This window comes from Gracilinanus agilis, chromosome 5 (genome assembly GCF_016433145.1).
Source record: "Gracilinanus agilis isolate LMUSP501 chromosome 5, AgileGrace, whole genome shotgun sequence".
Classification (NCBI taxonomy): Eukaryota; Metazoa; Chordata; class Mammalia; order Didelphimorphia; family Didelphidae; genus Gracilinanus; species Gracilinanus agilis.
Window position 1 is genome coordinate 47,100,963 of NC_058134.1, and position 12,441 is coordinate 47,113,403.

General features: G+C 38.4%; 1 protein-coding gene across 2 annotated transcripts in view; it reads right to left on the reverse strand.

Moving 5' to 3' along the window:
- LOC123249169 (myosin VIIA and Rab interacting protein) overlaps window positions 1-12,441 on the reverse strand; it is a 400,862-nt gene that overhangs the window by 91,544 nt on the left and 296,877 nt on the right. The window lies entirely within an intron of this gene.

Sequence of the window (12,441 nt, forward strand, 5' to 3'; positions counted from 1 at the left end):
TGTTTTTCTTCTGTGTTTCTACTTCTATAGTTCTTTCTCTGGATAGTACAGAAGTCCATTACTTTCTATTTTACCACAGTGTATCAGTCTTTGTGTACAACACTCTCCTGGTTCTGCTCCTTTCACTCTGCATCAATTCCTGGAGGTCTTTCTAGTTCACATGGAATTCCTCCAGTTTATTATTCCTTTGAGCGCAATAGTATTCCATCACCAACAGATACCACAATTTGTTCAGTCATTTCCCAATTGAAGGACATCCCCTCATTTTCCAATTTTTTGCCACCATAAAGAGTGCAGCTATAAATATTTTTGTCCAAGTCTTTTTCCTTATGATCTCATTGGAGTACAAACCCAGCAGTGGAATGGCTGGATCATAGGGCAGGCAGTCTTTTAGCAATCTTTGGGCATAGTTCTGAATTGTCATCCAGAATGGTTGGATCAATTTACAATTCCACCAGCAATGCATTAATGTATCCCCCCCCCAACATTTATTACTTTCCTTTGCTGTCATGTTAGCCATTCTGCTAGGTGTGAGGAGGTACCTCAGAGTTGTTTTGATTTGCATTCTTTGATTATAAGTGATTTAGAACACTTTCTCATGTGTTTATTGATAGTTTTGATTTCTTTATCTGAAAATTGCCTATTCATGTCCCTTGCTCACTTATCAATTGGGGAATGGTTTGCTTTTTTTGTACCATTGATTTAGCTCTTTATAAATTTGAGTAATTAGAACTTAGTCAGAGGTTTTTGTTATAAACATTTTCCCCCAATTTGTTAGTTCTCTTCTAATTTTGATTGCATTTGTTTTGTTTGTACAAAACCTTTTTAATTTAATGTAATTAAAATTATTTATTTTACATTTTGTAATATTTTCTAACTTTTGCTTGGTCTTAAAATCTTTCCTTTCCCACAGATCTGATAGGTATATGATTCTATGTTCACCTAATTTATTTATAGATTCCTTCTTTATATTCAAGTCATCTACCCATTCTGAATTTATCTTGGTGTAGGGTGTGAGATGTTGATCTAGACCTAATCTCTCCTATACTGTTTTCCAATTTTCCCAACAGTTTTTGTCAAATAGTGGATTCATGTCCCAAAAGTTGGGCTCTTTGGGTTTATCACACACTGTCTTTCTGAGGTCATTTACCCCAAGTCTATTCCACAGATCCTCCCTTCTGTCTCTTGTCCAGTACCATACTGTTTGATGGCTGCAGCTTTATAGTATAGTTTAATATCTGGTACTGCTAGGCCACCTTCCTTCACATTTTTTTTCATTATTTCCTTTGATGTTCTTGATCTTTTGTTCTTCCAAATGAACTTTGTCATAGTTTTTTTCTAATTCAGTAAAAAAGTTTCTTGGTAGTTTGATAGGCATGGCACTAAATAAGTAAATAATTTTGGGTAGGATTGTCATTTTTATTATGTTAGCTCCAACCCATGAGCAATTAATGTTTTTCCAACTATTTAGATCTAGTTTTAATTGTGTGGAAAGTGTTTTGTAGTTCTGTTCATATAGTTCCTGTATCTGTCTTGGCAGATAGATTCCTAAGTATTTTATATTGTCTAGGGTGATTTTAAATGGAATTTCTCTTTCTACTTCTTGTTGCTGGGATGTGTTGGAAATACATAGAAACGCTGATGATTTATGTGGGTTTATTTTGTATCCTGCAACTTTGCTTAAGTTGTTGATTATTTCCACTAGCTTTTTGGTTGATTCTCTAGGATTCTTTAGACGAGGGGTCAGCAACGTATGGCTCTAGAGCCAATTAGGCTCTTTCTGCAGGAGCCATAAAGTCCATTTTTTTTCAGGCGCTGTTACAGGAGCGGCACTGTGAGCACTGAACGGCTCTCACGAAATTACATTTTAAAAAATGTGGCGTTTATGGCTCTCACGGCCAAAAAGGTTGCCAACCCCTGCTTTAGACCATCATATCATTTGTGATAGCTTGGTCTCCTCATTGCCTATTTTAATACCTTCAATTTCTTTTTCTTCTCTAATTGCTATTGCTAGTGTTTCTAGTACTATGTTAAATAATAGAGGAGATAATGGGCATCCTTGTTTCACTCCTGATCTTATTGGAAAGGCTTCTAATTCATCCCTATTGCAGATGATGCTTGCTGATGGCTTTAAATAGATACTGTCTTCTATTTTTCTCATTTGGTTCATCATCTCAAATTGAAGTTCCTCAAGAGCTTGTGACCAATTTCCATTTTTTGGGAAGGTTTGGATGTGTTTACTTGTTTGTCAACCTGTGCTGTCTCCTCTGTAGTCTGGATTTTTTTCTTCATAAAAATGATCCAGGGTTGATGCCTTTTTCTTGTTCTTCTTGGTGGTTGAAGATTGTATTTCTTGGGTGCTGCTGGCCATTGCTTTGTCGGTTTTTCCTTCCCTTCCCAGCCAGAAGTGTGAGTGAGGAGGGCAGGCTCTGTGTGTATTGTGCCATGGAGAGGTTTTTGCCCTGAGGCTATTTTTTGAGTCTCCCTGGCTTCTGCTGTGTGCTGCCCCTCTCTGTGCCCAAGGTCCACTTTCCTCACCTCCTGGGGTCCCAAGCCTTGCTGCTCTCAGGCTAAGTCTATGGTGTTCTCAGCCAGCTCCTGAGAACCTAGAGACTGCCCAGCACCCGCTTGGATTCTGGCACGCTGGCTCTGACTCGGGCGCAGTAGGTGGAGTGGGGACAGCTGGCATTTTGGTGGGAGTTATCTTGTCCCCTTATAGCATGGAGATGCCCCCATCCCACCTACCTTCAAGGCTGTGTCCTGCAGAGGAGCCCCTTCGCTCATCTGATTTTGTCCTTTCGAGGCACTTTACATGATTCGGTGGTGAGGAGAGGAAGGGCTTTGCTTCTCCACTGAAGCGTCACCACTGAAGCATCTCCAGTGTACCTTTGTGATGGTGTTCTTAACAGCATCATCTGGGCATGCTGAGAAGTTGTGACTTGGTCACAAAGCAGGTATTCACATCAAGGGCAAATTGTGAATAGAGGCTTTTCTGTCTCCAAAGCCAACTCCAGATCCAGCCTGGGCATTCTCTCTGGCTGTCCCCCAAGGCTTGGAATGCTCGCTCTCCTCCTCCATTCTTACTGTTTACCTCCCTGGAATCCTCTAAGTCACAACTAAACATCTTCTTCTACAAGAGAATTCTTCTAATCCCTCTTAAACCCAAACTTTCCCGCTTTTAATTGTTTCCTATTTTTCCTGTGTACAGCTTGCCTTGTACATATTTGTTTGGTGGTTGTCTTCTTTAAATCATACACTTCTTGAGGACGGAGACTGTCTTTTGCTTTTTTTTTTAATCCCTAGAGCTTAGCACAGTGCCTGGTATGCAGTAAATACTTATGATCCATTAATTGATAGTGCTTTAAAGTTTGCAGGATGTTACACAAATCTCATTTTGTTTTCACAGTGATTTGGGGTGATATGATGGTATTATTATTTCCAGTTTACAAGTGAGGAAAAAGAGGCAGAAAGAAATAAAGTGACTTGCCAAGGGTCACATAATTAAAAAGTATTTGATGCTAGATTTGGACTCGGGTCTTCCAGAGAATAAGACTAGCACTCTATCCACTTTTCCAGTCTTAGAAAGCTCAAGTGACTTGGCCGGATTACACATCCATTATGGGTCAAGAGGTAGGACTTGATCCCAGGTCTGCTGACTCTCAATCATTCAATAAACATCTTTTAACTACCTACTATGAGCCAGGCACTGTGCACACAAATCAAAAGAAGGAAATAGTTCTTACTGTCAAGGAACTTACATTCTGTGACTCAAGTACAGATCTACACTTATACAAAATAAATATAAGAAGAAATGCAAATGAATACAAGGTAGTTAAATTCAAGATGGTTAAGGAAGAAGAGCAGCCCTTGGAGGGGGTATTCAGGAAAGACTTGATGGAGAGGAGAGTGCTTGGGCTGCTCCTTGAAAGAGGAGAAGGACTCTGCCACATTCCCTATTGTTAACACACCATAATTTAGTTAGTTATTTCCCTATATTTGGATCTATCCGTTGTTTACAGTTTTTTGGACATTACCAATAGAGCCATCTCTCAAAACTTTTGTATCAATGAACTACCTTTTCTTTTTTCAGATTGATTTCTTCTGTTCCCCATCATGGTAAGAAAGAAGTAATGATGTATCTTGGCATTGTTTACTGTGAAAAATTGGCATGAAATATTGCCAGGTGCCCTAAGGAAAGAGGCGATAAAGACCCAAAGAATTATTTCTTCCTATTTGTCCTTTCCTTTCCTTATCAGTGGACTGAGTATATTAATTTAACAATTCAGCATTTATTAAGTGCCTACAGTATGCAAGCCACTGGCGATACAAGGACAAAAATCATTAAGACTTACTCTCAAAGAACTTGTACTCTTCTAGAGTAGTATCAAATATTATAATACTGGTTAAACAATGTTCAAATAATATTATTTGGGGAGTTATTTGTCACTGAGAGTCAACTTTTAGGTCATAGGCTTGTGAAAGTATAACTGAAATAAAGAATCATTCACATTAGGAAGAATTTCCTTTATCAATCATAGAGATTTTGAGTTCTATCCCTTTCTGAGACAATGCCTTTACTTAAGCATATATTTATTTCTACATCAATAATATTGGAAATTAATTGAGTACAACTCTGAAAAAAAGAAGCTGCAAAATGTAAGAATTATTTAATATAATAAAAGTTTACCTTTAGGGTAGGTACTGATATGTTTATTTGGATAGGAGTAATTCTAGATCTCTTAACCATCACAAAAGAAAATAAAACAAAGAAGCAATTAAAATTGAGTTATACCACTTCTTTACTCATTTGGGACACCGAATGCTCTAAGAATGTTGTAGTTGAGGGATGAATTGCAATTCTCTTTACATGTTTTATTAAATTTCCTTTAACAAATCTATTTGTTTTTTTCCCCTTAGTATAATCTAATGGTTTGTTTTTCTAATGCATATTTAATGCATGAATCATTTGGGATTTGATGCACATTCTTACTGGTAGTAGCATGCAGTAAATAGCAGATGTAGGGAAGCAAGGTCACATGGATTATTTTAAAAATGGCCCTAGAGTATAGAAAAACAGATTGTTATACAGAAACTTTGGGAATGGTATGTTATGAATAATCAAATATTTTGATGGAAAAAAGATTACAAATAAGAACATTCATGGGATACCTGTTTTTGAAGTTAAAAAAATTTTTTTGACTGGATCTATGACTTTACCAATATAGGAGGCTCTCAATGAGGAACTTCTTCTTCTAAGAAAGATAGGTGTCTGCTCTGCAATTTCCAGTCTGGGGCCCTAAATATTTGACTAGTCACACAGCTAGGATGTGTTAAAGGAATGTCTTGAATACAGGGCTTCCTGACTCTAGTGCCAAATCTAAAGCCACCATATCATCCTGCTTCCATTTGGAGATTTCAAATGCAATAAACAAAATATATACAAAATATAAGGATCTGTGATTTTACTGTATAGACCATCCTATTCAGTACTATTATTGGAATAAGAAAGATTTGTGTTTAAACTAGGTTTCTGCCATTTATTAGTTGAGTAATCCTGGGCAAGTCACTTACACAGTCTGCCTCATTCGGTTAATGAATTGATGAACATTTATTAAGTACCTGTTATGTACCTCTCTCACAGGGTTGTTGTCAGGATCAAATGAGATAATATTTTCAAATATCAGAGTGCTATATAAATGTATCATCATCACCACTGTCATCATCTCCATGAGGATGCAATAATTAAAAATGGGTTTAACAAATATAAAATTTAAAAAATTGAATTGTGGTCACCATTTATAAAATTAACTCTTAATTCATGAAGATAGTAGCTTTATTACAGCATAGTAGAGATATAGGAAATATAGGAAAGAGGTAAAAAAAAATCACCTAGCTATGAATAACCTAAGTCCTAATCCTAGTGTCTCCAGACCACAAATGCAAATCCCAAAGTGAATCTCACCATAATCCAAGGTCCTAATCAGAAAGTCAAAATCCAAAGAGCCAAGAGACACTGAAAAATCTGGACTGTGGGGCTACCTCTCTATCTTTTACCTGATACTCAGAAAAAAGTATGATAATATCTGCCCTGATGTTGTTTGTTCCACCAGCTGGACAGATATAGTTGATGAATTGGTTTGGGGGTGTCCCCAGAAGCTCACAGTTTCAGGCTAAGGGTTTATTTTAACAAGGAAGGGAAAACTGAGGTAAGAGGGTTTAGGGCTCTTGAGAGACCATTGCTAGGGGTGACTGGCAAGTGTTGGCTATGGACCTAGAAGGCAAGGCCAGGCTGAGGGAACCAGCCCTCAGCCAGAGATAGTTTAACACTGCCCTGATGTTGTGCGGTCCACCAACTGGACAGATATAGTTGATGAATTGGTTTGGGGGTGTCCCTGTTGCTAGGCTGCCCTAATCTAAATCCTGCCCATGATCCACAAACCAAACCTCCCTTCAACCTTCCTTCAACCTCCCGGGGTCCCAAGGGGAAGTCAGGGTTAGCTGGGTGTCTGGGTGAGGTCAAGAAAATCAGAACCCTCCAGGTTGGTTCTGCAGGGGTTTTTATAGTCCCAGCTCAAACTGTCAGCTCCTGGGACTAGCACCTGCCGGGCCAGAGTTCCAATCTCCTAACTGACAGAATTGCTTAGGGTAATTTTGCAAATGCAAGAGATCTTGCATAAGTCTTGTATTACATACCTCATGGTGAGCCATGTTTTTTTCCTAATAAGCTGAAACTGATGTATTATTTTAATTAAATCATAATTTTAAAAAAGTTTGGATACTCCCTCACTTAATTTATTAATTTATTTACTTTTAAAACCCTTATCTTCCATCTTGGAATCAATGTTGTATATTGGTTCCAAGGCAGAAGAGCAGTAAGGGCTAGGAATGGGTATTGTGTGATTTGTCCAGGGTCACACAGCTAGGAAGAGTCTGAGGCCACTTTTGAACCCTGGGCCTCTCATTTCTAGGCTTGGCTCTCAGTCTACTGAGCTACCTGGCTATTCTGATACTCCCCAATTTAACAAAAATTGTAATACCTCTAAGACATTATTAGTACGTCTTCATGAATTGCCGGGTTTTAAAAAAAAGAATCCATGTGATGGTCAGCCTTCTAGCAACAAATTTCTTTGCATTTGGTTCATTGAACTCTCTTATGGCAGCTACACAGTCCATTGTGAGACCTATACTTGGAGCCTTTCTAGTATGATAGCACCTGCCCCAGCTTAGACTTCCCTGGTATAGCCTTTGAAAACTCAGGTTCACCTTCACATTGCAACTAGGCATGAGGGAGGGACTTTAGAAGAGGATTAAAAATAATATTTCTGAATATTAATTACTTCAAGGCACTTGAGTTATGTATATCCTTTTCCAAAAAATATTTTTTCTGCTATTGCAATAAATGAATTTGTAAATGCAATGTATTCCTATTAGAATGTGACTGAAATAATTCAATTCAATATAATTCAATTTGAGAACAGCAGTGAAATTCCTTAAGCAATAGCACTTATGAATATCAGAATAATTTTAATTCAGTTAGGCTAGAATTTGTTGAAAAGAGAAGAATAAAAAGCAGGAACCAGCCAAAATATAGAATTGCCCAAACATAAATAGATTAAATATGTAAGTGAAGATGATAGTCAGAGATAAAATGAGTTGCTCGTTTGCTTGCCAGTGGCCTTCTCACAATATGACTTCTTTTAATATTTCTAAGCTTATTCCATATTCAACAAAGCAATCTCCCACATGAAGCTTGAGGGGATCATTGTATGTCTTGAAGGGAGGCAGGATAGATATCTCCATTTTCTTCTTCCCCCACCTTTCTCTAAGGGAGACTTTAAATCCTTCCAGCAGAGGCATAAGGTTGGAATCAGAAGCCTGGACACTTTAATCTCCTCAGAGAGAGGAAATACCAGGATAGAATGATAATCTACCTTCTTCCTTAAATACTGTTAGTCTAGGGGCATTCATTTTCAGGTTCAAGCTTAAGTTTTTGATTAATGTTCATTAATGGGAGTAAAAGAACTCCAAGCTCTGTATCCCAGGTTGGACTTTCTTCTCAACAAATACCATTTCCACAATGAACACAAATAGCAATTAGGAAAGAACCCCATTTATCCAAATTGATAATAAAACAGAAATCAGAGAAAGTATACACAGGATAATATATAACAGACAATACAGAGCAAAGGAGCTCGCCCATTGGGAGTGATATAACTCAGCTGGACCAAGAAAGAAAGAGTCTGAGACCTTATCCAAAGGGACATTCCTCCAATGTGTCTAGGATAGTAAATTGGAGAATAGGGACATGATGGAGGCTGCCAGCTCCTCTCATGTGTCTTCTTCCATGAGTTTGCATTATCTACCTTCTTTCTTGAAACTGGAAGTCAGAAGAGCCTAAAATCTGAAGATACTAAAGAGCTCAAAGATACTCAAGAAAGAAATTCAAGAGATTTACAGCTCTCCTCTCTCTCTCATGCTCTCATCAATTCTGCCCTGTCCCTCAAGTAGGCATTGGATGCTAATCTCCATCAATGAGTAAAAAGTCCCATACCCAAGGGCTTTGGGATTCAGGTCACAAAAATTATTCCCTTCAGGAATTCCATGGTCTTGCCAAACTGGCATATTTGATGTCTCTCACACATGGTATACCATCTTCCTGGCGCCATTTATTTGCAAAAATATTCCCCCGGTTCTTAGAATATGCTCCCTCCTCACCTCTGCCTCTTAGAATTCTCAGCTTCACTGAAAGTTCTGCTCCTCTTATCTTCCCTCCCAGTTGCCAATGATGACATTTGTGTATATTTTGCACTTACATTTATGTATGGCATTTTTCCAGATACAATATAAGGTCCTTGAGGATAGGAATTACGTCATTTCTGTATTTTTATCTCCAGTGCCTAGCACATTTCTTGCCACATGGTAGGTAGTTAACAAATATTGATAGTGTAGCCTATCACCCAGTAGTCTGGGTGATTTTAGAGGGGATGAAATTTCTCCCTATGACAACATATTTAAAGACATTACCCTATACTCCAAGCCTGAGTAGCATTGACAGTGAAGGGGAGAGGAGAGGAAGCAACAACAGAATTCATAAATTAGGGGAGACTTGGAGGAAACAAAAGTGGTGACAGCAAAATGAGAGAACAGGCTTTGCTAGGGTTGACTGAGATGCCTCCTAGGGGAACTAAGGCACAAAAAAGGCTGTAAAAAAGAGATAGTAAAGAAAGAACAAAATAACTCCCCTCACCCCCCAAAAAACCTATAAGAAGGTAAATAATTTAGTAAGGACATCAATCTTCTATTGAACATTTTTTTCTAACTCAAAAAACTAGAGAGACTGGACCATGTATAAGGTCATAAAGTCCCCTTGAAAACTGCCTGTTGATCAAAAATGATGGAGGAAAAAAACCAACAAAACCAGAACATGACCATATCGCTGCATTCAGAAAGCTGGGTCTCCCCCACTGACTGAAGAGAAGGACTGGTTTTCTGAAATAGAGAAACTGTTTTTGAGAAATGAGAGAAGGTCCAGAAGAGTGAATCAGTGATGAGAATGAATAGTCTTCCTTGGGATAAGGTCGGAGTGGAGGTGGAGGGTTCCCGTTGTATGCCTCCCGCAGTCTATTAGGATCAGGAGGCTATAAATGCCATATTCAGCTGATTGGCATAAGTGAGGAAAAATGTGCTACCAGGGAGAAGTACTGAGAACGTGTCCATCCATCCATGTGGACGAACATACTCGGTACTGCTCATCAGCTCCTATCTGCCCCTCATGCTGGCATCAGGCGTGGATCTCCACCAAGGAGGAAAGAGACCCATACCAAAGATTTGGGATTCGTGTCTTGAAGCTAAAGCTTCTAAGAGGTAGAGAGGATGAGGAAGTATATTCCATATATATGGTGAGGCTTTATTTTCATTTCCATAGTACAGCTCCCATTTAAAACCTGGGGGCAAATATATTGCCCAACTCATGGTTTGAAAGTGAAAGCCACACTATCCAGGTTTTGCTGATGGTAGCCTAGAACTCGTCAGCTCATATCTCAAGAAGAATATCTTTCTCCCTCTAATGCAGAAGTTCTTAATATTTTCAGTGTCATAGACTCCTCTGGCAGTCTGATGAAGCCTATGATTCCCATCTCAGAACAGTGTTTTTAAATGAATAAAATAAAATACATAAGATTGTAAAGAAATGCTTTGAACCCTTAGTCAGTATGCATGGAAAATGCAATTTTGCATTTCTAAAACCCTGTGCCCATCTTGGAATTTTGTCCTCCCTTAGTTTCAAAACTTTATGTAAGCAGAATAATCCCAGATCCAAATGGCCATACACATCTTATCACACTGTCACACACTTACTGAGAAAATAATGTAACTTTTGTCCCCAAACCCAGTGGTACAGAACTCTCTCTTTATTGATGGAGGCAAATGCTTTGCTATTGGTAAGAGTTGGGGTGAAGTTGGCAAGAAGCCTCCAGCTTTTACCAGTCCCCTTTGGGACTCTTCCAGTAGGATCCCTCATTTGGGACTCTTCAGGGCTGGTCACAAAAAGACTAAATTAGATTTGATGTTAGGAAGAAAAATTTCCTCCAAATTTGCCTATACAAGAATGTAATGGGATTCCCTAAAAATTATTAGCCTTCCCCTTATTAAAGGTTCTCAAACTCTAACAAGATAGCCACTTGTCAGATATGATATCATGGGCACTTTTTGTTGGATAAGGGCTGGGATATAGATAGTAGCTGAGGTCTCTTCCAACTTTTAGATTTGACTGGGTTAACTGACCAACATCCAATGACCATCATGATGTCATTATGTCTGTATTACCCAATGTAGCCATCTAACGTCAGTACCAGCTGCCTGGCTCCTGGAAACATTATGTGACTATTGTTCAAAGCAGGTATTTCAACTGAAAAATTTAAGTGTTTAATTGATTGTTCTAGACCAGTGGTTCCCAAACTTTTTTGGCCTACTGCCCCCTTTCCAGAAAAAAAATATTACTTAGCCCCCTGGAAATCAATTTTTAAAAAAATTTAGTAGTAATTAATAGGAAAGATAAATGCACCTGTGGCCATCACCGCCTCCCTGGATCGCTGCAGCACCCACCAGGGGGCAGTGGCGCCCACTTTGAGATTCACTGTTCTAGTCAATCTTGAGATTATGTGACAAAGCCTGATTTTAACCCAGTCTAGACTTTAGCTACAATAAACATATAAACTCTTTGTAAAAAATCAATCCAAATGTAAATAGACATGAACTTTCCTGCACACACACAAAAAAAATCAGTTGAATATTGGCAAGCCAAAATTAATAATAAATGTTTAAAAAACTAAATCAGAGGGTGGCATTGGCATTGAATATTAAAGCCCATTACTACAATTTCATTTTTATAACAGTCTGGAAAGGAGAGTAAACAATATTTTAATGAAGCTGGCAAATAAGACTATACTTGGAGGTCCTGAGGGTGGGTATTTTGACCAAGTTGTGTGAGGAACCTGAAAAATGAGTAGAAAATAAAATGTACTTCAATTTGGAAAGATAGAAGCTAACACATGTAGATATAGAAATAATCCTGTCAAAGAAAATTAGAGGAAATATTGAATGATAAACAAAATCACTTAATTCAGCTTCATTCGCATGCATAGAATAGACTCACCATGGATATTCTATGATAGTCTGGGATGAAAACCCAAGTTTCAAGTTCTCAATTTATTTTTAATTTGTACCCACTAAGTTGAGTGGTATTGCTATCACTCAGCATTTTCATAGTACACATCTACCCAGGCCCTCCATGCTCAAAATTCGGGTAGAGGGTAAACTACATATTAATCTATTATTTAAATTTCTCTAAACATTCATTAACAGCAGGCAGTACATTTAGTTTCTGAGACTACAAAATAACAGCTTTTAATTCTAGAATACACAAAAGGCTTCTGTGTGCTGAATTACTGTTGGCAAAGAGCTATGGAAAACCCAAAAGTCAAGGGCATGTTGACATGGACAGGATAGCGCTGTGTAGGATGGAGTCAGTGAAAGGGGAGATAAAGCAAAGGACCATTAGTTTGGATCCCACTTGTTTGGAACAATGATAACCAGCTTTATTAATATGTAATAGCCTTCATGTAAATCTAATGCTAGAGAAATGCGTTGCAAACAGGAGAAGTCCACAAGCATTTATTCAGTGTCTCTAAAGAAAGGAAAACAACAGTCCCTGCTGGCAAGAAGCTCTCATGAGATAACCTGAAATAATTATGCAGAAATAAGATATATACAGGATAAACTGGAGACAGTTACAGAGGAGAGGTGCTAAAAGCTCAAGGATGGGGAAAAGCTTCTTACAGAAGAAGCCAGGAGGGAGATAATGGGGAGAAGGAGGTGGGAGGAAGAGAGAGAGAGAGAGAGAGAGAGAGAGAGAGAGAGAGAGAGAGAGAGAGAGAGAGAGAG